This window comes from Copidosoma floridanum, unplaced genomic scaffold, assembly GCF_036245765.1.
Source record: "Copidosoma floridanum isolate Cflo_tuat_1 unplaced genomic scaffold, Cflo_Japanese_pri ptg000021l, whole genome shotgun sequence".
NCBI classification, from domain to species: Eukaryota; Metazoa; Arthropoda; class Insecta; order Hymenoptera; family Encyrtidae; genus Copidosoma; species Copidosoma floridanum.
This window is the reverse complement of record NW_028321898.1, coordinates 6,994,887-7,018,204: the sequence shown is the minus strand read 5'-3', so window position 1 is coordinate 7,018,204 and position 23,318 is coordinate 6,994,887. Positions and strand designations below refer to the sequence as shown.

General features: G+C 30.8%; 1 protein-coding gene and 1 long non-coding RNA gene across 3 annotated transcripts in view; one reads left to right on the top strand and one right to left on the bottom strand.

Annotated features, from left to right (window-relative positions):
* Positions 1-23,318, bottom strand: part of Caper (RNA-binding protein 39-like protein Caper) — a 498,386-nt gene that overhangs the window by 4,758 nt on the left and 470,310 nt on the right. The window lies entirely within an intron of this gene.
* LOC149374108 (uncharacterized) lies at positions 9,645-10,256 on the top strand. The gene is made up of 3 exons (XR_016293197.1): positions 9,645-9,783; positions 9,860-9,979; positions 10,220-10,256. It is a non-coding gene; the product is annotated as an uncharacterized LOC149374108 (long non-coding RNA).

The following is a 23,318-nucleotide window of genomic DNA, read 5'->3' as shown; positions in this document are numbered from 1 at the left end:
TGATACTTTATATAATCTAACTTAATAAAATAACAGAGCGTGATAAACTTTTCTTTATAAATAAACAATAACATTAATTATTAAACAAGCTCCATTAAACGAAGTACACAGTGAGCTCCAATCTTTTCGATATTAATAAATAGTAATGGTAATAAACTAGCACTTGTGAGTAAATGACTCAAGTCTGTTATTTTTAAATAAAATAATAATATTAATGAAAAAAAAATAGGTTATTAATTACATAACATAGTATGCTCAAGTAATTTTGTTGTAAATCAATAATAATTTTAATTAAAAACAGCCCTCTTCAATAAATGACTCTGAGAACTAGAGTCTTTTTATTTTAAATAAAATAGTACTGTTCATTATTAAAAAAGGCTCTTTCACCACATAACGCAGCTCACTCAGCCAACAACAAAAATAAGAAAAAAATTCATATTTATTTTTACAGCTTTTATGCCTCCTTAAAACTAAAAAAAAACTGTTTCATTTACACCTACACATAAGTTTTAGGCAGTTTTACGTATTTTCTGAGCTATCAAAGGCCACCAGACTTGGAAAATATGGACTTTTTCGACGAAACGTGCGTGGAAGTGTAGAAGAAGAAAAAAAATTTCTCTTTTTGTTTTACCTATATATGCAACCATAAAATTGAGTGAAATTTATTTTTATTACTCAAATTTTGGGGTGGACAAAGGCTGCGAATAATTTGATTTTCAAAGCATGTACTTGTTAATTATATTTATACCTGTTAAAAAGCTAGAGTACTCAAAGACTCATAGTAGTGTAACGTTTAGGTCTCATAGAAATAGATTTTACTTAATTTTAAGGAGACGCAAGAAGTGTAAAACTAGATATGAATTTTTTTCTTATTTTTTACTCACAGGCGTGTATACGAGTACGTACTGACCGAAAACTCCGTGTTTCCCAAGCTTGGCGTCCTTTGTTGGCATAAAAAATGCATTGAGGTTGTGAGGGTGCTAATTTACAATGATATTCATAGTTTTTACGGGTGAATAAGTTTACGAAAAAAATTTATGCCCAGGGGCCCCAGATGGGCGATTTGTCTGAGTCGGGCTGATTTCGGGTGGGGCTAACTTCAGCCACAAAAAGTTCCATCAAGCAAATTACATGCTGCTTTCAAATTTTATTCTTATATATGATTATGTAGATTACGCAGTGTTCATGAGCTCTTGGATATTAATTATTATTGTTAATTAGTACATAATTAGGAGTAACTCTACAGTGCAATGGGACTCGGACATTTAATTTTAGAATCACATTTTCATGTTCTATAGCAGTGCATTTGTTTTAATACAGTAGCGGACTTGTGTCCTTTTAATTTCAATAATTTGTTATTTAATCAGTAGACAAGAGCGTTTTACCAAGTAACCTTGAGTGCTTGATTGTTTTTGTTGTCAATTTATTCTACTATTAAATAATAAAGTCGTAAATAAACTAAACGAAATTTATGGCACTGATTCATTTGATTTACAGCGCTTTTAAATAGATTATTGTATAGATTACCAGTAGAAACACTCTCATGAGATTTCTTGTGATATATGTTTGGTGCACAAAAAAATTTGTGCATTGATAGTTTATTTATTATTTTTGTATTTATTAATATAATAAGTACTTATTTTTATAATATACATACAATTTCAAGAATAACTACGGACGTCAGCTTAGTGTGCTTGTAGCGAAGGTACAATATCAATGAGCTTCACTTTTCAGGCGTGGGGGCGTAATATGATATTTGTAACCTACACGATGGCACATTGGGCCAGTCGTCGTTTCGTCAATCACCAACGTTTAGGCAACCAAAGGCAGTCAAGATATTTTATGTATACGAAATATAATTTTCTGGGTAGGCTTCGAATTATTAATTTTGCCAATATTTGGAGATGACGCCATTGAAAACGTATCATACATTTCAATACTTAATCATTCTGAAGTTGAAAACTTGATAAGATATTTTTTAACACGATTAATTTGTTAAGTACGATTTCATAGTTGACATATAAATGATATTTCATTAAAATGAAATAAGTATCTAAAAAATGTTGATGGACATAGGAATTTCATAAATGATTTCAATTGTCAATTTTTTTTTTTTTTTCATCTTATTTAGCCAATTATCAAGCAATAGACGATAACAACATTGAAGAAGACAATGCCATATCTGATGAAGATCCAGTCCCTCCAAAAAACAAAAAAAAATTACCCCAAAAAGCCAAAGAATGCTTGACGGAAAAATTTTTCAAAAAAATAAAGTTGTTGGAGTTGTCACGTAAGATCTTATTTTTAGCTCATTAATATTGCGTTAGTATTTTGTAGATCGATCGTATGTTAGCATTACTCATTGACTTTGACTACAAATTAATTGCAGTTGTTACAGTAGACATGATTTTCAATTATTTAGTGAGTCATTATTACGTAACTTTAATTTTATTTTTTTGTTATCGGAAACCAATATTTTGTCTTGAGATATTTCTGCTTAATTATTACACAATAAGAATTTGACGAAAAATTACATGATCTAGCTATTATATATCTACGCAACTAATTTTTAGTTTTATAGGTTACAAATGATTTTAACGCGACACACTTTCAAGTTAGCAATACTATAAGAACTACTAATATTTTCAGATATTTTAGATGTAGTAATCGTGATTGTCATGCAACTGCTACATTACTAAGCGGAGAAGACGAATTAGATCTTCAAAGTGTACATAGCCCTTGTTGTCGCCAAGTTCATAATGAACTTGCTATTAAAATGTCAGACTGGATGAAAAATGAAACCAAGAAGTCGTGGTGGAAATTTAAAGATTTATATAACAAAGCATGTGAAATGTAAGTTGTACAGACTCCACGTAAAACATTGCAAACCACTACAAATTATTTGGCTTGTGATAAAGATTGAGAAAATGAATGAATAGATTCGACTCCTACTTTATTGCCCATTACAATATAACAATAACGCTGCTACATTGCCCATACATTGAGATACATATTTTCATTTAATTCTGAAGAATGCATTCGTTTATATACATTTCCACCCATCTTTATCTCAGGATACTAGCATACTGTTTCCTATTTGAGACATTAAATCATAGAGGTATAAGATTAAAGTAGAAAAGTAGGGGTGTTGCACGATAGCAAGATTGACAGATAGCTGCACAACGAGATTCTGTCTTCGTGTGTCAGAGACACGCGATTGGTTGCGGCAGCGACGCCAATTGTAGCGGGTAAAACGGCGTGAAATTCAAAATCACATAACTTTAACCCAAGCTTCTTAAACAAAATAACCTAATAGGCCGAGTTTTTAATTTCCAATAACCCTATAGGGCAAGCCTTTAATCGCCAATAACCCTATACACGAAGTTTTTTAACCCCAAAAACCCCAAAATCCAATGACCCGGGGGAAAACTAGATAAGTATTAATTAATTTTATATTGTGAACTAGTTCTTCCCCGACAACTGACTTGCTCAAAGTAGTAACCCACACAACAAGAGAAAAAGAACCCCATAAAAATTAAGTTAAATCTTACATCCTCTCTTAACAAAAATAGGCTCTGGCAACTGGCTCTGTTTCCGTGTTACAAATAATGCAATTTTTGTCATTTTGGATGACGTCTTCTCTAATACGTGTCATCAACAATTTTAACCACAATCATAGTAAAAATAACGATGACAAAAAGTGGGGTGCTGCAATCATGCTATCGCTTCCACTTACGGGCTCGTATATGACTTTTCCACTCTATGCTTATACCTCTATGCATTAAACTCTCTTATAACCCATGCAAGTTGTTTATACTTTGTGCTTTATAAATGCATCCTCTAATTTACTACTTTTTTTTTAATACAGTTTCTTTTCTATTTTTTGGTTGGTTTGGTTGAGGTTGACATAACAGTTTTCGAATCTTATTCACAAACAAAAAAATGTAAAATATGCCAGTGCTTAATACGTTTTACTCTCTTATTCGCTATATGCCTAATTCAGGTGGCGCTGCAGAGTAAATTATCCCTCACTGTGACCTCCAGGATGTACGGACCCTTATGGGAAAGTTTGTTTACTCAATTATAAAAAAAAAATTATTGAGTGTTTTCATGTTTACTACAAAATTAGAAATAGTAAAAACATCAACACGACTGTATCTGCACAACAAATATTAATGCATATAAACGCTTGCGCTTGCGTGAAGCTTGAGAAACACAAGTACAGCTTGCATTTATCCATGTGACTACACGGTGTTCCATAAACATAAATATTAATGGCAGGTTCGGTTAACTATCTGTTTTTATTTTTTTCCATTGTTGTAGTATAGATGACAGATTCAAAAAAAATTTATTACCGTGTACCAGACTAATATACACTCGAATTAAAAATTTATTTGAATAATTTCCTCTCAAGAATTATTATTTTAATTAATTAAAAAATTTTCCGTAAGGCTCCAGACATTCTAGTGATCTCAGTGAGGCACAATTTCTCTCACTCGGCAGCGCCACGTGAATAAGGAGTACAGCAAATATGATTACCGCATACATGTCTTCGGCTTCGCCATCGTTAAATGTCTCGTGCATAAAACATACGTTGTGTTCGTCATAACAAATCGCGGGTAGAATTGTGTTTTGCGTAATAGTAATATCCAATAGTTAACACTACATCGCTTTAGTTTTTATTACTGAATTTTATTATAGCTTTCCCGGGGCAGAAGAAAATACAGACAAAGAGCGATTGAGAAACAATTTTCTTTACTGGAGGTCTCAAAACTTTCCTAAAAATCCTACTACAATAAAAGAGTTGGCAAAAAAAATCAGTAACAATGAGTATGTAAGCATACTTCATTACCATGAACACACTTTGACTGCTGTTCCCGTCAATGACGCTAATGGAAATATGCACATTATAGTATATGATAAAAATTTTGTAACCGAATACTGTTCAAATACCGAACGCATGTATGTGGATGGTACGTTCGAGTGCAGACCTAACATTTCAGATGTTGTTCAGCTATTTACCATGCTTGGGATTCGTGCTAACACTGTGAGTATAATTATATACTTTTAAAATACAATCTAACAACTAGTACGTATATAATCATAAGGACACTATGCCTGGTGGTTATGACATTTACTGTCAGCTTAATGTATACAATTTTAATAATTTTCTTACGGTCATTATCAGATCACATGTGCTTCTCTTACCTACATGTGCATAAACTTTTACCAAATATATACTTAATCTACATTGACAGCTTTTATTAACTTTATGTTTGCCACGCTTATGACTCATACATATGTATATAAGTATGTATTTATTTATGCTTGCCTGTACGTAAATATTATGTAATTATTTGATGACAAGACGTTTCATTAATCGCAACACAAAAATTTATTTTAGTTAGTGTAATCAAATCCCCTTTTGTGATAGTACAGTTAAGAACGTATTTTTCAGTACATCAACTTTTTTTTCGTTTTTATCTTTTTTAATTATACTGTAATGTTTATTAAAATGTATTGCGTTGTATTGCGTTGTATAACAATTAATATCTTCGAACATATTCGTATAATTATTATTCAATTTCATTGAAGCTCGTTTCGTTATCAATTAATACGCCCTAGGATAAACTATATTTTTAATTAGTTGTAATGTTTTTCTAGACGGTAGTATTATTTTATGCAATCATGTCCAAAAAGACAACCAATGCATATGCATCAATTTTTGAGCACGCTAAATCAATATGCGAGTTTGCTGAGTTAAAGTTAATAATGAGTGACTTTGAGGCTGCACTCAGAAAAGCGATCTCGAGCGCATTTCCAAATGTTCAAGCTGTAGGCTGCAATGTGCACTTGGATAGGGTAATATTGAATTTTTGTATCTTTCTATGAATTTTTAATTATAAAATCTGCGTACATTTGTTTACATCTTTTATTCTGCTTTTCTTACCAAAGATATAATAATGGCCTTTGACAAATACGATTTCTGAGGTAGAAAATAGTAGTTTTCGTTACAGAAGCGCCAACACTACCGGGGCTGGCTTACAACCTTGTAAATGTTACCACTAGTATGAGAGTAATGCCAAAATAAAGCCCTCACTAATAAACTTAAGAACGATTGATTTTGAATAGAAAAGGACAGTGCATGTACAGTGCGTATGTATATACATAACAAAAGTCAACGCATCCAAACAAATCTACTACTGTTCTTTTCTAATAAGAAACCAATCATTCTTAAGTTGATTGATGGGGCCGCTGTTTCGGAGTTGCGTTTAAGGCCAATTTTGCAGTATATCACTACCGCTTTCAAGGATATTTTAATCTTATGCGTTACACTCACTTATGATAAAAAAATCGATTTACTGTATAGTAACATAACTATAAAAATCTTCGAAAGTTTCGAAATAAATTGCGGAATTTCTTATAACTTATCGGCTCTCAATGCAAAGTTAAAGCCAATGAAAGGATTAATAAAAAAGTATCCAGAAATAAAGACAGCGGTTGATAAGATAAGAGCCCTTGCTTTTTTGCCAGCAGATAGGATCGAAGCCGAATTTAAAAGACAAAAGGATCTACTTGGCAAAAAAGTCCAACAACGGCTACGAAGCTTTTTAGAATATTTCGAAAACTATTGGATAAAAATTGTGACCCCCAAGGGCTTCAGTGTATTTGGATTAGCAGTTCGAACTAATAATATTTCAGAGTCACATAACAGCACATTCCTCGGCACATATGGTCGCCGACCAGCTATCAATGACTTTCTGGGTAGATATATATTTATCATTCACCTTAATAAGTTTACGCTGCTTGACAATTGAGTATTGTGTGATGAATGTAGTCTGCTGCGTGTGCATTGTCTACCGTACAGCGTATTCTTTTGTGCACAATTCTTTTTTCTGCAATTACCTTATTTATTAGATCAATAACGTTTTTTTAATAATAGCATTGGAAAGATTAAGTTTTAATCGAAAATACCTATATATTTATTATATCTGACACTGTAGGTTGTGATTCATCGATTTTACTGTGAAATCTCAAAATTTTGACCAGTTAGGCCTATGAAAAATGGCACTTCAGTATGCTGAATTCAGCATAATTTTAATTTTTGAATAATATACGGCGAAATTATCGACACTTGTGCGCTGGAATCTCCGTACGAGCTAGTGTCAGATATTTTATTAAATACTCAGATCATGACATTTTTTAAGAAAACTGAAATTATCAGATATTTTGAAACAAAAGAAACATTTTATTCACAAATTTATTAATACTTATATTCCTCTAAAATTTACCTTTTTTTATTAACCTGTTTCAAATCTTGCGAGTATTCATGATGCTATTGAAAAGTAATCAAAACGAGTGACTAACGTGAATGTATAAGAATGAATGAGTTGCTAATCATTTTCTTTATATTTTCTGCAATAACTGTTACGAAAGTGACAGTTAAAAAATAACAAAAAGCTTTTAACATTATAATAATTGATTTCTTTAATAGTTTGCACAATGAAAATAATACGAAGAAGTCGTAATAAAGTCGAACAAATGCTAAATTTAAAAATGAGTAAAAAAATGCCTCGCTATCAAACCCAATATAAGCAATCTCAGATATATAAAGGTACTTAAATTTTTTTTTATATGCTCTACTTGTGATTTTTTATTTTCTGTATACGTCATTTATACAAATTTATTTAGCATGGGATCAACTTTTAAATAGTAATAATGCCTTTACGACCGATGATTTTCTGATTGCCATTTCCCGATTGAAGGGTGATTTAAGAATTGAATTAGAAATAGAAATGGAGGACTGGAAGCGAGCTGGTGAAGATTTTCAATTGCAGGAGAAACCCGTCTTGGTAGAACCAGGTAATTATCAGAATCGTGTTTTGATGTAAATGAAATCTTCTTGTTGATTGTTCCTGCATTGGACGCCTCCGACAAAGAAACGTACAGGACGGCAATTCACCATTTACATTAGCATTATAACGTGACGTCAAGTACGTTACTTCGTCGGAGGCGTCGTGATAGTCACTAAAATGATAAGTAATTATTTGCAGTGTTTTATTGACTTATATTAAATAAATAGTAGCGCGGTCACCGAGGCTTCGTCTGCTTTTTCAGACTTACCTCGTCGCGTTCCCGCGTGACTTGATATTAAGAACATATGTTGTCATGGTTGATGTAATTGATTAAAATTTATTAGTCTTACTTTATTAATTCAATCTCTATAAAGGTGTCGATGATAGTTTCAGCAGATGTGGAATAGGTACAATAATATTTATGTAACATAAAGTGTCGTGAAGCTACTAAAAAACGTGAAAATAAAAAAAGTCTTGAATGACGTTACATATATTTTTATCGAGACTCTTACGAAATTCTTTTAATACATAACAACTATACATAACAAATCTAATTATTATAGAAGAGGACATAGATTTTGATATCGAAGTTACAATGGATCCAGCAACCAGGCGCTTAAATCAGCAAGAGTTAGATATCTGCAAAAGAGGGAAAAAGTACGACAAAAAAAGGCTCAAAAAGAAGTGATTCAGAATGCTCTTTCGAGTGATAATCAAAATTCTGAAGAAATTAATATGTACGAAGATCCAGTAGATTGCAGCAACTTACCACCACAACGTAACATTTTATATTGGTAAACAACATGTTAACAATTACAAAGTTTTATTAATTTTTTATTTTGTAGATGATATGGACGAAAACACTAACGAAGAGGAACTTGTAAGATATACATTATATTAAATTTTTTAAATTAACTATTTCAATCATTTTTTACAATTGAGTGCGTAAGGTTTGATCTTATACACTGGTTTTTACGCATACTTTTATAACGCATTTTAGTATGAAATGCGTTAAAATTCCGATGTATGTTCATGCGCTTATGACTCTGGACATACTTCTCTACTACTTAGCGTGTGTGCAATCTTTAGACTTCTGATAATTATCACTTCTTTCACTTCGGGTTTTTCAAAGCTACGTTCTATTATTGTCAGTCCTGAGTAGTCACTCTGACTACGCTATGCACGACCTTAATTATTAATTTAATTTAAAGAAAATTCCATTGATTTTTGAGTGCACAATACATCCCCCCCCCACATACACACAACCACTCTTCGAATTTGTTCAGAACTGCTTTAAGCGACTCATCTGAACAAGTATTTAAAATAAATATGTGGTCAAACTTTCCGCACTTATTAAAAAAATAATGCATGCCACTCGTGAGTACGTTTCATTCTCTTATGTGGTCATAGCACACTCGTAAACGGCTACACCGAGAACGTGTGTATGGTTCTGAACACTTACATGTAAAATTACATTTTACGCACTAGTTGAACAAGATACTATTGCATAACGATTACAGGAAATACCACCAAATCAAAGAGACTTTAGCGTAGCCTCTTGTTCTCGTACTCCAGTACATAATGCAGCTGCTGCAACAGATGCAAACTACGATAACAACTCCAACGGTGGGTTCACAAAAATTATTATAATTATTTTAATTTTCTTATGAAAAGAAATATGTATAGTAAATGTTTTTTGAACAGTATACTGGACTAGTGAATCTAATAATCGCTTCTATTTATTACTTTTTAATGTAATTATATCTAAATTTATTAATTGTAGATTATTTAGACGACCCCATCAACTATTGTGATGTTAACATGAGTCCAGATGTACACGAAAGTAACAGTGTTAATGAATCGTCACAAACAGATTTCTTTAATAATTCTGCTGGACCAGTATTAGAAGAAAAAACGAAAAAGCCTTGTGAGTTAGATAAACAAAAATTTATTTCAGTCGATTATGTATTTAGAGTCATTAACATTTGTAAACTTATTTGTAGTGATAAAAAATGTGCAAAAGGTTAACGTTACCGTTTGTAAAGGAGAGCAAAATGGCCTGTCAGTGCGTAAAAAAAGAATACGCCCCCACAAAAGGAAGAGAGAAGAGCTACGAGCTCAAGGTATGATTTTTACTTTAACTTTTCTTTCATTTTTTCAAGTGCATGCATACTCTGTTTAGAAGAGCTTCAATGGCTTAGTGGTTAGCGTGCTAGCCTCCTAGCCGGAGATAGGAGTCGTGGGGTCGAGGGGTCGTGGGTTCGAATCCCGTCGAAAATTGTCGAGATTTTTTCTCGGTCTTTTTCGATGGGATAAGTACCCAGGATGCCGAAAAACCATTTATCCGGTTTTTTTTAAAACAGATAGGCGATTTTTTTGGTGATGTCTGGACCTCCAGGGGCTTTCTTTCCAAAGTAAAGCCAACACCTGGCCAGCTCATCGGGCAAAGTCACTGTCGGTTATAGAAAGGTCGGTACAGCGAGTTTAGATGGTTTATTAGAAAAATACCTTTCCATTAAACTTGATAATAGTTGGGGTGTGCTTGAGATAATCGTTTCGCGCTGTTAATAGTACCCAGTAGGATGGATGACCGAGTCGTTTGAGGGGAACTTTGCAAGGGGCCCGCACGAAAGACTCGCATACTTGGGGAAACAGGATGGTAATTACTGAAAAAGAACAAGGAAAGGTAGAGCTTAGGGACATTGGGATACGTAAAAACCCTGAAAGTGGGTATACGTTGGAATCTTAATACAATACAATATATACTTTGTTTAGTCAGCGTAATTAACAGACTTATCATGGATTACAGCAAAATAGAGCCTTTTCAGAATTCTACTCAAACAACTGCCTTTACAGAAAACTACCTTGTAGTTTCTCTTTTTACGTGTTTAAGAATTATAAATTATAGTCATTTAAAAATTGGCACAATCATTTTTTAAAAGAAGTCGACTAAATAATAATTTTTCCGCACAACTGTATCTATGATAAAATGAATAATTCCTTAGTATAAATCATAAAAACCTAACAATTGCTTCTCCGTATACGTAAAAAATTCGAAAATTTTCTGAGCATGGTACACTTTTTAATAATTAAAAATTGTAATTAATAATGATAAGAACAGTTAATTGCTACATTAATCGGTAGCGCAATAACTCTTGAAGATGGGAAATAATATTTCGTACTAAATACCTCCACGATTGCTAATGTCCTGTATTTTCAAAAGTACAAATCTTAAAATGTGGGTTAATGCAATTATAATATTTGTAACGTTCTATGATTGCATATTTGTAAAAAAAAGTGTTTTATATATTAGTTCAGGGGCACAGTTTAGGGGCATGCAATTTTTTCTGGGTCAGGAAAATCTCGAGTGGGGCTAGCTTCAACAACCTAAAAGGCTCTTTATTATGGTGATGTGTATTTATATGAAAACGCACTGTAAAAGAATCGTATTCATTACTTTTTTTCAGGGCTATCTACTATCATTAAAAAAGTATGCATTACCACGAATGATCCTACGGCTCTAAATATTGGCAGTTAACGCTCTTACAATAGCTAAGGTAAGATTCTTACTTAGTATTACGCATACATATAAAGTGCTCATAATCAAAAGTTGGCCTTGTATAACTAGATATTTAAACAATACGATTTATATGACACATAACTGAAGATTTATATAAATGCCTGAAAGGTGCATACATATTAACTAAATTGTTAAATATATTTCGAAAATTACACCATTCCTATTAAATGCACAAACATTATTTTTGTAATTTTCTTTACATTTTGTGCAAGCATGCATAAAAGCTAATTGTATTTAAAAAAAAAATTTTTTTGCATATAATTTTACCCATCTGTAAAGTAACATTTTTCAAAACTCATATTATAGTGCGCTATAGCATTTTTAATTAATAGATATATTTTATTGAGATTAATTAATTTAATGAAAACTTACTAATGCAATGCATACATGCATATTAAGGATGTATATATACTCCACAGCTGCATTACAAATTTGCGAACTGAGAAGTACATCTTATAATTTCAATTTTCAATCAATACTGGAAAATTTTTAATTCATAGAAAAAATATTTTTTACGTGTGAATGTTAAGTTATAACTTTACAACTTAACAAAAATTTCCTTTCACTTGGAAATGATGTCCTTATCCTAAAAAAGTTCCGTTTTATAAATTTACTCCTTTTCGTGTGACTTAGAAGTTATCAACCTGAATAATTAAAACACTTTCTTCAGACGTTATGTTTCCCCATAGTAGTAAATATAGGCAAAACATTCTTTTTTGTAGTTTTATTGTATCTAAAGATAATGTTGACATGGTCTAATGTCGCTTTTGACATTTACAATGGTCTGTTAAGTTTATATTTATACTTCAAAAGCAAAACACATAATTAAAAAAAAAAAAATTTCCTCTAACTGTGAGCAGTAAAAAAAATTTTTTTATGAAGATACATCTGGTTATGCCTCAATATTTGATGATGACTAAATCATAGTTACACAACAAATTTGTATTTATAGGTTGAAATTTGCCTCTAGCTGCGAAAAAGTACGATAAATTCATTATTTTGGTTGAGCTGAAAAACATAGTATAAACGCAGACACGTTTTTGTGTCTCTTTTTTTGTAGTCCTGCGTTATTTGTCTATTTTATTTTTGCCTGCCTTAAGGAGTTTAAATACATATCATCGACAATAGTTGAGAGCTCTCATTTTATTTTTAATTCGTTGTATGAGTTATAAAAACCAATCGTAAATTTTTTGGGCGACGTTAACCATGTAGTTATTAAGATATTTTAAAACAAAAAAATTAAAAATGTAAGACGGAATGTCATGGAAACATTGTTGTGGCCTACGAACAACAAACTTGAGTAACAGTTAAAAATTAAAAAAAAAAAATTTCAAGAATTTAAATCTGCGAATGCATATTATTCTCTGAATGTTATTTATATCTATGTTAATTAAAAAGAAAATCGCAAAAAAAATAATAACTTTAGTTAGGTTTTTATAAACCTAATCTTAAAATATATGCATTAATACCATAAAAAGGGAAGTGTAATACGTTCTGTAACACCCTTGACCCCGCTTCACCGCCCCACTTGAAAACTGTATCGAACCTCCTTAAGGTGGCTTGGGCGATTTTTATCGGCTTGATCAAAACCTCTGAATTTCTGGAATTATGTAAATAAAGTATTTCAAATTCATTTTCGATAAGAAAATACTGGGGTCAACGACTTAAATTTTTCGCAAATCGCCACCGAAAATTCACCAATGTAACACCTACTCTTATGGACAGTGGTCACAAAATCGACTACATTTTTGGAAATTTTGGATTAACCTCAAGACTTGAAAATAGTTCTTCTGTATATTTTTACAAAGAATCTATTAAATTCTTAAAAATATAGGGTCAACGACTTAACTTAAAAGAAAATCAGAAGAAAAGTATAAAATATTAATCTGGCTTGCCTCGCAACATCTCCCAATTTTCACAACTGTAATTTCACGGTACTTTTCTGGCAATTTCGTGATCTTGTAATTTGGTTTTATCGAAATCACTGTATTTATTGAAAAATTTACCGTCGAAAAGCGCTGATTTTTTAGAGGCCCTTATAACACCTTACCCTAAGTACGGTACCAACCGCCCAAGCCACCTAAACTCACACTTTAGAGGTCAGCAAGAGGAAATAGACTTACAAATAATATCTTATATCTATCTTATCATATTATTATCAGATACTATCAATTTCGTTCTATGCATTTTTAGTTAATAGTCAATAAATTTAATTACTTTATTGCATGTTTTCTACGAATGTTAGGTAATGTAGTTTAAAACGTTGTAGTATGCTTCTAAATTGACAAATAAAGTACTCTTTTTTCAGTAAGTACTAGTACATCAAGAAATCTTATTTAACTCATCAAAATATTGTAATGTTGTATAAATACTACGTATGTGATTATTCCTTATAAAATTTCACAAGTTGCCAAGTCATACGATACACAACAAAATCGATGGCTAACACGCATGTGTTTATACAAAAGTAAAAAAAAATAAATAATCAACTTTTCTTAAAACAGAAACTATATCGTAAACGTAATAGTTAGACTTATAAGGAGCTGAAATTGTAAAAATGTAATTAATATTTTTTGTACAGTAGGTAAAGGTGGTCATAGCCTGGCTTTAGATACCTATAAGTTGTGGCATGTGGTTCTTGTATTACACTCTTTCCTGGCCTAATACTTGTGTGGAGCTAACGCATGTGGTAATTATTTTGACTATTTGTAATGTAGACAAACTATTTCAACGAATTTTGTTCCGTGATAAACGTCATATCCTGGTATTAGATACCTATAAATTGTGAGATGTGGTTAAAGAGTAATTCTTTCCTTGCTTACGATTTTTGTGGAACTAATGCATGTGGTTGACATTCTAACGGGTAATACGTAATGCTTAGAAAAGGTTCCTGACGTGACGAAACAAGCATGTTTACATGTGGATTCGTCGTATTTTTTTCGACGTAGCCTGGCACAAGCTTTATTACGTTAACGTACGTGGTACCTCAATTTAAATTTGTACATATTAGCATAAGTCTGTGTACAATTCAATGCATACAAAAGAAATTTTCATACATGTATGGCAACCAACTAAATGTTACAGGGGCAATGATTAACGAGCAACTTTATATTGTACACGATAAACATTATCAATGTAATAATATAATGATACACTGATTGCGCGCATCAGTTTACCATTGTTTTTATTGCATTTCAGGTTTTCTGATGTAATTGAAAGATTAAAATTATAGTTAAAGTTGATAAGTTGTTTTTTTTCAGTAAAGTATTATAACTTAAAATATCTAAAAAAAAAAAAAAAACGATGTACTGAACGATTCAAAATATACTACAGCATTGTTAAACAAATTTTTGACTTGTTGAATTATAATTAAATCAGGCACCTCTAAAATATAATTACAAAATGGGAAACAGTAATTACTATACCGTAATTTATTATTATACCACAGTTATATCACGTCGTGATCAACGTATCTCATGGTCAAATTGCATCCTGATCATGAAGTCAATAAATCATACAACTATTCCCGTTACGTTTCATTCAGACCGTATACTGGTAGTATAATTATATGTATGGTAACTGGCTTCTTCAAAAAATTATACTTTTGTTAAATAAAAACAATTAGTTAAGAGGGAGGCAATTTAGTCACGAATGATCTTAATGAATCCAGTTGCAGCGATTTCGTAGCGTCTTAAAAAACAAATACAGGATTAAAAATAGGACGCTATAACATTCAAAGATATAAATAGTAGTGTAGCAAAACGTTCGTTGCAAATCAGCCGAAAAGATTGAATTCGAGGTATTCAAATGATATGATGATACGATGATTGGTATTTCTAAAAATGGAATATTCCAATTTTGCTGAAATCATGATGATCTGTATTTATTTCTATAACTTGAACCTTTCTATTAAATGTAGCTTCATCCTCTGTATTTACGATTATAAGGTGTAGGTCCTTGAATTAAATCCTAGCATCAAAATTTTTTTATTTTTTTACTACTTGACGAACCTTTAAGCAATTTCAATGTTGAATATCATTTTTAAAAATTTTAAGGGCTCCAAAAGAATGACTTAAAATTAGTATAAAAAGTTTACTTTATAGCTCTGAGTGGTTTCAGTGCGTACTAAGACCATTCTTCGCCGTGACTCAATAATCGCATTTTTACGACGCACAGTAAATAAATTACTTTTATTCGCTAAGTTTTTATGCTCTAAATGACAATACTTGACTATTAAATGTACTTGAAGAGTCTGAGTACAAAAGAATAAGGATGATAATCAGAAAAGCACGTTTAACAATAACTGAAGGAAGAAAATCGATAAATATAAAAATAAAATTTACTTATCAGTTCCAAGTTTGAAGTTATTCTTATTAGATGTTTTGCTTTAAGAAGTTAGTTACACAGTGAGAATTAGTTTTTTTTTAAACTGTCAATTATACAAAAACTTTTGAAGGGGAACAATCAAATAAGTAATAAGTACGCAATTTAAAAAATTTAGTTTTGTTCTGTTAGTGGAAATATTCAAAAAATAAATGTAGTGAATCATTAATTTTAGTAATAAATAAATGTTAAAAAAATTGAAGGTAGCAAAACAAGAGTATACTCGATAATAAATGGAACAAAAGATCTGTAAATGTAAAATGAAAAAACAGATATTTATCATCTAGATTTGTATGTTATGTGTCCAACGTCTACCAAAAGTGGTCACACAGATGAGATTTTTTTGTCGATCAATGGTAAGCAATCTTAAAAAATGGAACTATTAATTATGAGATAAAATGATTGGGATGCAACATGACAACAAGTTACATTAACCAGGGTGCAACTTGACCGTGAGATACAATGACTAGACATAAATTGACATCTTCTTACCTAAATATGTTTTTAAAAGCTTCGAGCTGAAATTGTTAGTACTAGCGTTGCTTATTAACATGAATTTGTTCGGTTACTAAAAATGCATAGGAAGTCACGAAATAAAGACAATTATAACAAATCCTTCAATACTGTTATTGTAGTATGAATCTTGTAAATAGTTAAATAACGTGTTCTCTGCTACATACTTTGATTGTTGATTAACAATATGCACACCAGGTATAACAGGATATTTTACGTGAAATGAGGATTTTGGCCTAATGATACCTTGATAGTGATAAACAAGTTTTGTGTACTTTTTTATCATTATATACAATTCGTCAAAAGCCCTTTTTTATTTGCTTGTGATACACTGACAATTGATGTCTGAAATGAGTGTTCTATTAATTGTTAAAAGAGTGAGCTGGAGTTAAAATATTTCACGTAAGATATTGTTTAAATCTATTTTTTATTTCAATCAATAACAATTTAGAAGAGTTATGAAAATACTTAGCACAACATTGATGTATTGAAACTTAAGAGGTAGTAATCATGATTACGATTGGGGACATTTTATTACATTATCCACGACTTTCTGTATAATATTAATCCCCTGATAAGTTGAAGTATCATTTACTTCAAAAATAACATTTATTCTTATGGTGTTGTCCTTATACTTATGACTTATCACTTGTCATCTAGGGCAATTTAATAAAGATTCTTAATAAAGATGCAACGGTAAATAGCTCTGCACTCGGAGACCCAATTCAATTTAACCGTGTACACGTTTCGGTTTTCGGACATAAATTTTTAAGACCTCTGCGCGTGCAGCCACATCCTTGATCTAGACCCTTAGTAGACACATATGCAAATAAATTTGATATAAGAGTTTTTTGTAACGGTTAATATATTTATCTTTATAGGAATTGGTTTCAATTTTTATTAAAATAAAGATAGAAACTTATTTAACATTAGCAATATCATCACGGACGACAGTAAGATGATATTAGTAAAGAAGCACTTTCGTATGCAGTAGTACTAATTTTATTTTTTAGGTTTTTTTTACAGAAGCCCTGGCAGATTAAGAAGTACAAAAGCAATTGGACACTGCAGAACATATGAAAATAAAAAAATTAATATAAAAATTATACCATAAAAGATTGTTGTGCCATTGAGTGTAGTATTTGTTGTAAAATGAAATAAATATTTTTGTCGTAAAAACATGATCACATTTTCAATTAGTAAGTGTAGATAAATTTTCTTCTTCCTACAATTATAATATCTATAAAACCTATACTGCCAGCGATATGACTGGTCATACAATAGAATTCTCCATGAAAATAGAAAGCGATGTGTTTTCAGTACAGTTTACATATCAGCTACAAAATTTTCCTGTTCTCCATGCATTGTGTTTAATAAGTTTTTGAATTGAATGCTCTAAGAATTTGTGTATGATGAGCAATAGTTGTTGTGTTGTGCAGGCCAACATCAATCTTTTTAGATTTTTTCGTTTAACTATTATAAATAACGAAATGATTTAACAGACAGTATCCAACTGCATAGTATCTTAACAATATTATCAATTGCTTTTAAAATTTGTAATAGCCGCATCACTGAAGTAATGTTTCAGTCTCGTGTTGTAATTTCATTCCTCTGTATAGGTAATTGAATGTATTTATGTAAGTATTTATACGCATACACAGTATGAAATCACGAGAACAATACTTCTTGATACTCTCCAAACTACGAGTAGTTCACGTATAGATTGGTTCAATTTTTACGTATTTCAGAAGATTTGTATTAATATTTAGTCCCATCGGTCTTCCACAAGGCCTCCCGCCCCCTGAGCTTGTCTCGTGGTTTAACCATCAACGTAAACGTTTACATGTATCCTTATTTTACGGAATTTCACAAGTTCAAACGTAAGTATATGCAAACGTAACCTGTAATCTTTGTATTCATCTAATCAAATGAAATACACTACCCTCTATATAAGAGGAGATTCTATTGTGCTGAGGTTATTTCACCTGTAGAAGCACTCAAATAATAAATTTTGAAGTAGATAATTACTCCAAAGCTATTATTGTTTAACCTGCTTATTAGTTAAAGTTCGAATAGTTGCGTTAATATTTCAAAAGAAACTTCAACGTATACTAAACTTTAACTTCCACTGCTGACTTGGGCAATTAATTATATATATATATATATATATATATATATATATATATATATATATATATACACATGAGCCCTATAGCTGAACACTAAGGGGTCGCTACTTTTATTTTGGTTTCCCATTTAATTAACATGGGAAAAATTCATTTTGTTTTAAATTGAATTTACACATAACTTACGCAATTTTTTGTACAAAAAACCATTTTATATTATTAAAGAAGGGTCTTTGAGCTTTACGAAACTCGAAGACAAAGTATGATTATCTCTACAAAAAGACTAGTTGACATTGATTTTTCGCGTACTTCCGGAATGTTGAACGGAACGACGTTTTGGTAGGTTGTAGAAAAACTCTCGACGAGTACGATGCCGTTTGAAAAATGGCAATATGTTAAAAAATCCATTTTTTATTTCATTTTTTATCCATTTTTTTCGAAAGGGACCATTTTTTGCTTCTTGCAGCGGTTTGCAAAAAGTTTACAACCGATCTTCTTCTGAAATTTAGTGTGAATGTTAATAGGGACAAGATCTACGTTGTATTCAATTTTCAAGTCTTAATATTCAAATGAACGCAAGTTATAGATTTTTAAAAAAACGGTCCAAAAGAGCACTTTTTGGCAAATTGCGAAAAAACGGCTAGGCCAATTTTATCTCACCAGAGCTCATTTTCTTCGTCTTGAAATTGCGCATCTTTTTCAACACTACAACTTGTTTGTCCGGTTCTCCAGTTTCTTTCTAGACGCGAAAAATCATTTTTGACCATATTTACCATTTTTTTGGGGCCGTCAGCTGACACATAATTTGGAGTCTAAAACTACTTAGATTTGTTTAGAAACCAAATATCTTCCACCATGATTTCTTTCGCGCTAATAGCAATTTTCATCTATTTTGCGGCCCGAGGGACATAAGCTTGCCCCGGAGCGATGGCGCTTACATGGCGAATCCTACCACTGATTCTCAGGTCCCTCGGGCCGCATAATAGCCCCGGAGACGACGGCACTTATCCGACGAAAACTACCATTTCCCATATTAATTAAATGCGAAACTAAAATAAAAATAGCGAAACCTTAAAGTTGAGCTATATGGCTCATGTTTGGTGAGGAATTTTTTTATATCAAATAGAAACATTTCAGAGGGTAAGAGTTGAAAAAAAAATTAAAAATTTTTTTCGAAGCACCCTAATGTATATACACTAGTTACGTCAGACGCGCTTCACGTGATCTATGTTATCCACACTACTTTTATAATCACTTTTTGTTTACATTTTTTCTCCCATTTTTTTATCTTTATAAACCATCGTACTATATTTTATTAATATAATTGTTTTGTTTCTATCAACCATTTTAATTTTTTCATAATGTTTATGTAAACAAACAATAGTTAAAAAATTATGTTTTAATACAATAAACAGTTTCTATACAGTTAATAATGGTTAATATTAAATTACAGTTACAAATGCTACTTAATTTTATATTAACTTTAAAAAAGTGAAATTTATTTTTATTGGTTTTTTTTTTAAATTATCATTAAATAAAATCACGTGGTATAAATCTATGTCATTTAAATATCGTGAATGTAAAATTTCATGAATTCTTGAAAACCCTTCTAAAAAAATCGTATACCAGTCTAAACCAACAATACATCGAACAAAAAGGCTTAAGTCACGTGACAACCAATCTTTTTTTAAGTAGGATGAATCATTCATCCATCATCATGAATCACACATCAATCATTAGTAGGATTAATCAAATACTCAGAATCAATTTTGTTGCATTCTAACAAATTCAATGATGTATATGAATTGTTATGTAACTTAATAAAAATTGTATGAAAAAAGCCATTTTCATAATTAAAATACTAATTTTCTGATTCCTTTGTTTAAATGAAATAATAAACTATTAATAAAACATAAAGTATAAAAATATTCAAATTAAACTTTATATTAAAAAATTTGTTTTTGATTAAATCGATAACAAGTTTTTGGTCGTTAAGAATAATTGAAACAAAAATAGTTCTTTAGCACGTGTTGCAGGGTCCTTATTACATATATAGACTGTGTTTAAAAAGAAATAAAAAACTATGTTTAGAACTGGTAAAACATTTTTAGAACCTTTTGCAATGCAAACAATGTAATAAGAAAAAGTATGAAGAAAATATGGGAACAACAACTGTCTATAAAAGTAATATTTACAAAATAATGAATTCCAAGCAAATAAATTCGAATAGATAATGCTAAGTTTACAGATTCAACGTGGTTTATTGTTTCCGCGTTTTCAATAAATGCATTAAAAAAATTTTTCCTCCTTTCGGGCGGAAAGTGAGGGCCGAAAGTACTTTCAGTGCCTGTTCCACGGGCGGAAAGTGGAACCTCCCGCCCTAGGGCGGAAAGTACATTCCTGCCCTAGGGTGGAAAGTACATTCCCGCCCGCAAATAAGAAAAAATAAGTAAATTTTGTAGTTGGTGCTGTACATTATCAATATGTTATATGCGACATCTATCAAATATCTTTCTTTATACATCTTCAAAACAAAACTTGATTATTTTATGAAATTCTATTATAAGTATATTTTGTATATAATTTCTTAAGAAAAAATATAATATTACAATAAGGGAGTATTATATCTAGGGCTTTAGTATTATATCTCTGATTGCCATTTTTTGATACTCATACTCTCATTCCACCAAGTTTATTTTTTTTCGGGAGATTAGATTAATTTAATTTATTTTTTTTTGGTTCGGGAAATGGTTGTAAATTTTTTTTAATCGAACGATCAGTTGATTTTTGACCCCTGGACCCCGCACAACCTTTGATGCGAACTTTCGTTTATTAACAATTAACTCTTACTTATTAAAAAAAATTCCCTACCTTACTGACTACTTTTTAGACTTATTATTTTATAAAAATGAAATCATACTCCATTTTAAATAAGTGATGCAAAATAAGAGTTACCGTTCTTCTTCATGACATCTCAATCAATAAACATAGTTTTATAGATACAACACAATTTATAAATAGGGAAGTTCACTAATATCTACAGTGCAGTCAAGATATTCTAGCATACCAGCTTTAAGTTTTTGTTCGTACTCAACTATTCTAGTCAACACACTATTCGAAACACCTCCGTTATTTTTTAACAGAGGTTGCAATATCTTAGAATTCTTTTAATTTTAAGGTGTTGATATTTATTATATTTTTAAACAAGAAATTAACTGTGTTAAAATATTATAAGTGTATAAATTGTTCATTACAGATTATTGATTTTATATATGTTCAAAATAATTTATAAATGCATAAAATTGTAAAAATTCTCATCATTTATCTAGAAAAATAAGCTTTGTGTACATTAGATAGACGTTGAATAAATATTTTTTCATTTTTAATCCTGTAGTTAAATTTCTATTGAAGTGATCATTAACCAGACAAAATACGTTCTCACTTTGCGCCCTTAAGGATAAAAATAGGATACGCGACTCGGGTGGAGGCCTTCCCGCCCTTGAGCGCACTTTCCGCCCTTGGGCCGAAAGTACTCGGCTGGCGGAAAGTGCGCCCGCGGGCGGGAAGAAGCACTTTCCGCCCTAGTGGCGTAATATACTATTTTTTTGGTAAAAACAGTAACATGTTATACTTAATATAACATATGTTGAAGCAATCATTGTATATAATTTTTTACGTACATATTTCATATAGAGACGCTTGATTCACTACTTAACAAAACAAAAAAATAGTTTGTTCTACGTGTTGTACATGTAATATAGTTGTCCTATTATCCTATAAGTAACTCAACGGATAAAATTTGCAATGATACAATTAAATTTTTGGAGAGCAAATGGACTTTTATATTAATTGTAGAAAAAAATTATACATTTTTTGCAACGTAAACAATATTGAAATAAAATAGTTTTGTAAAACAGTCCCATGGGAGTCGCATGAAAATTACAAAGATTTCAGTATTTTGTAGAAATGATTTACCAATGAGTTACCAATGGGCCAGTTCATTTTAAAAACAAAAAAAAAGTTATTTTGAAGTCAGAAAATTAGAAGAATTATAAAATCACTGACAAACTCTTTCAACAGCTTTATTTCAATTAAGTTTTTCCAAAAAAACGATTTTTTAATAAATATTGAATATGTAAATATTCTATGATGTTAGTATACATAAATATATGGTACTATATTTATTCTATGAGTTAATTAAACTCGTTTCTTTAAAAGAGAGAAATTGCGTTATTTTTCAATTAATAAAAAAAACAAGTGCTTTGGGTTTTCCAGAATTAAGAACACAAAAAAATTTTGCAATAAAATTCAAGGAAAAGTGTTACTTAAGCATCATTCAATAGAGCACGATTCTTCAAATAATGAAACAATTAAGGTAGCAGTTATGATAATACAGACTATTTAAATATTGAAAGTTATGGTGAAGGTTTAACTTTAAAATATACTCCAAGAATAACAATTTAGAATAAGTATGAAAATTACTTCTCACAAGAATTTTGCAAGTAATCAAAAAATAAATTCACATAAACTATATACGAAGGAAAATACATTTTGACAAGTTATTGATTTTTTTTATTAATTCTAAATCATAGGTATATTTGCCAGACAATAATGATCGTTTAAGTTGAAATAATAATGTTTATACTTACTATTTATTATTTCTGTTGATGATTTTTGATACAAAGCGTTCTTTCATGCTAATTGCGAGATGAAAGAATCGTTCGAACACTGTAGAAGATAATTCGGTATTTTCGTTTACTTTACTCGACACTTCTTGTTTTTCCACTTCTAATAAATATATTTTCGGGACTTCTATACTTCGTTGTTTTATTATTCGGTACAGTCCTTTTCTACTGTTTA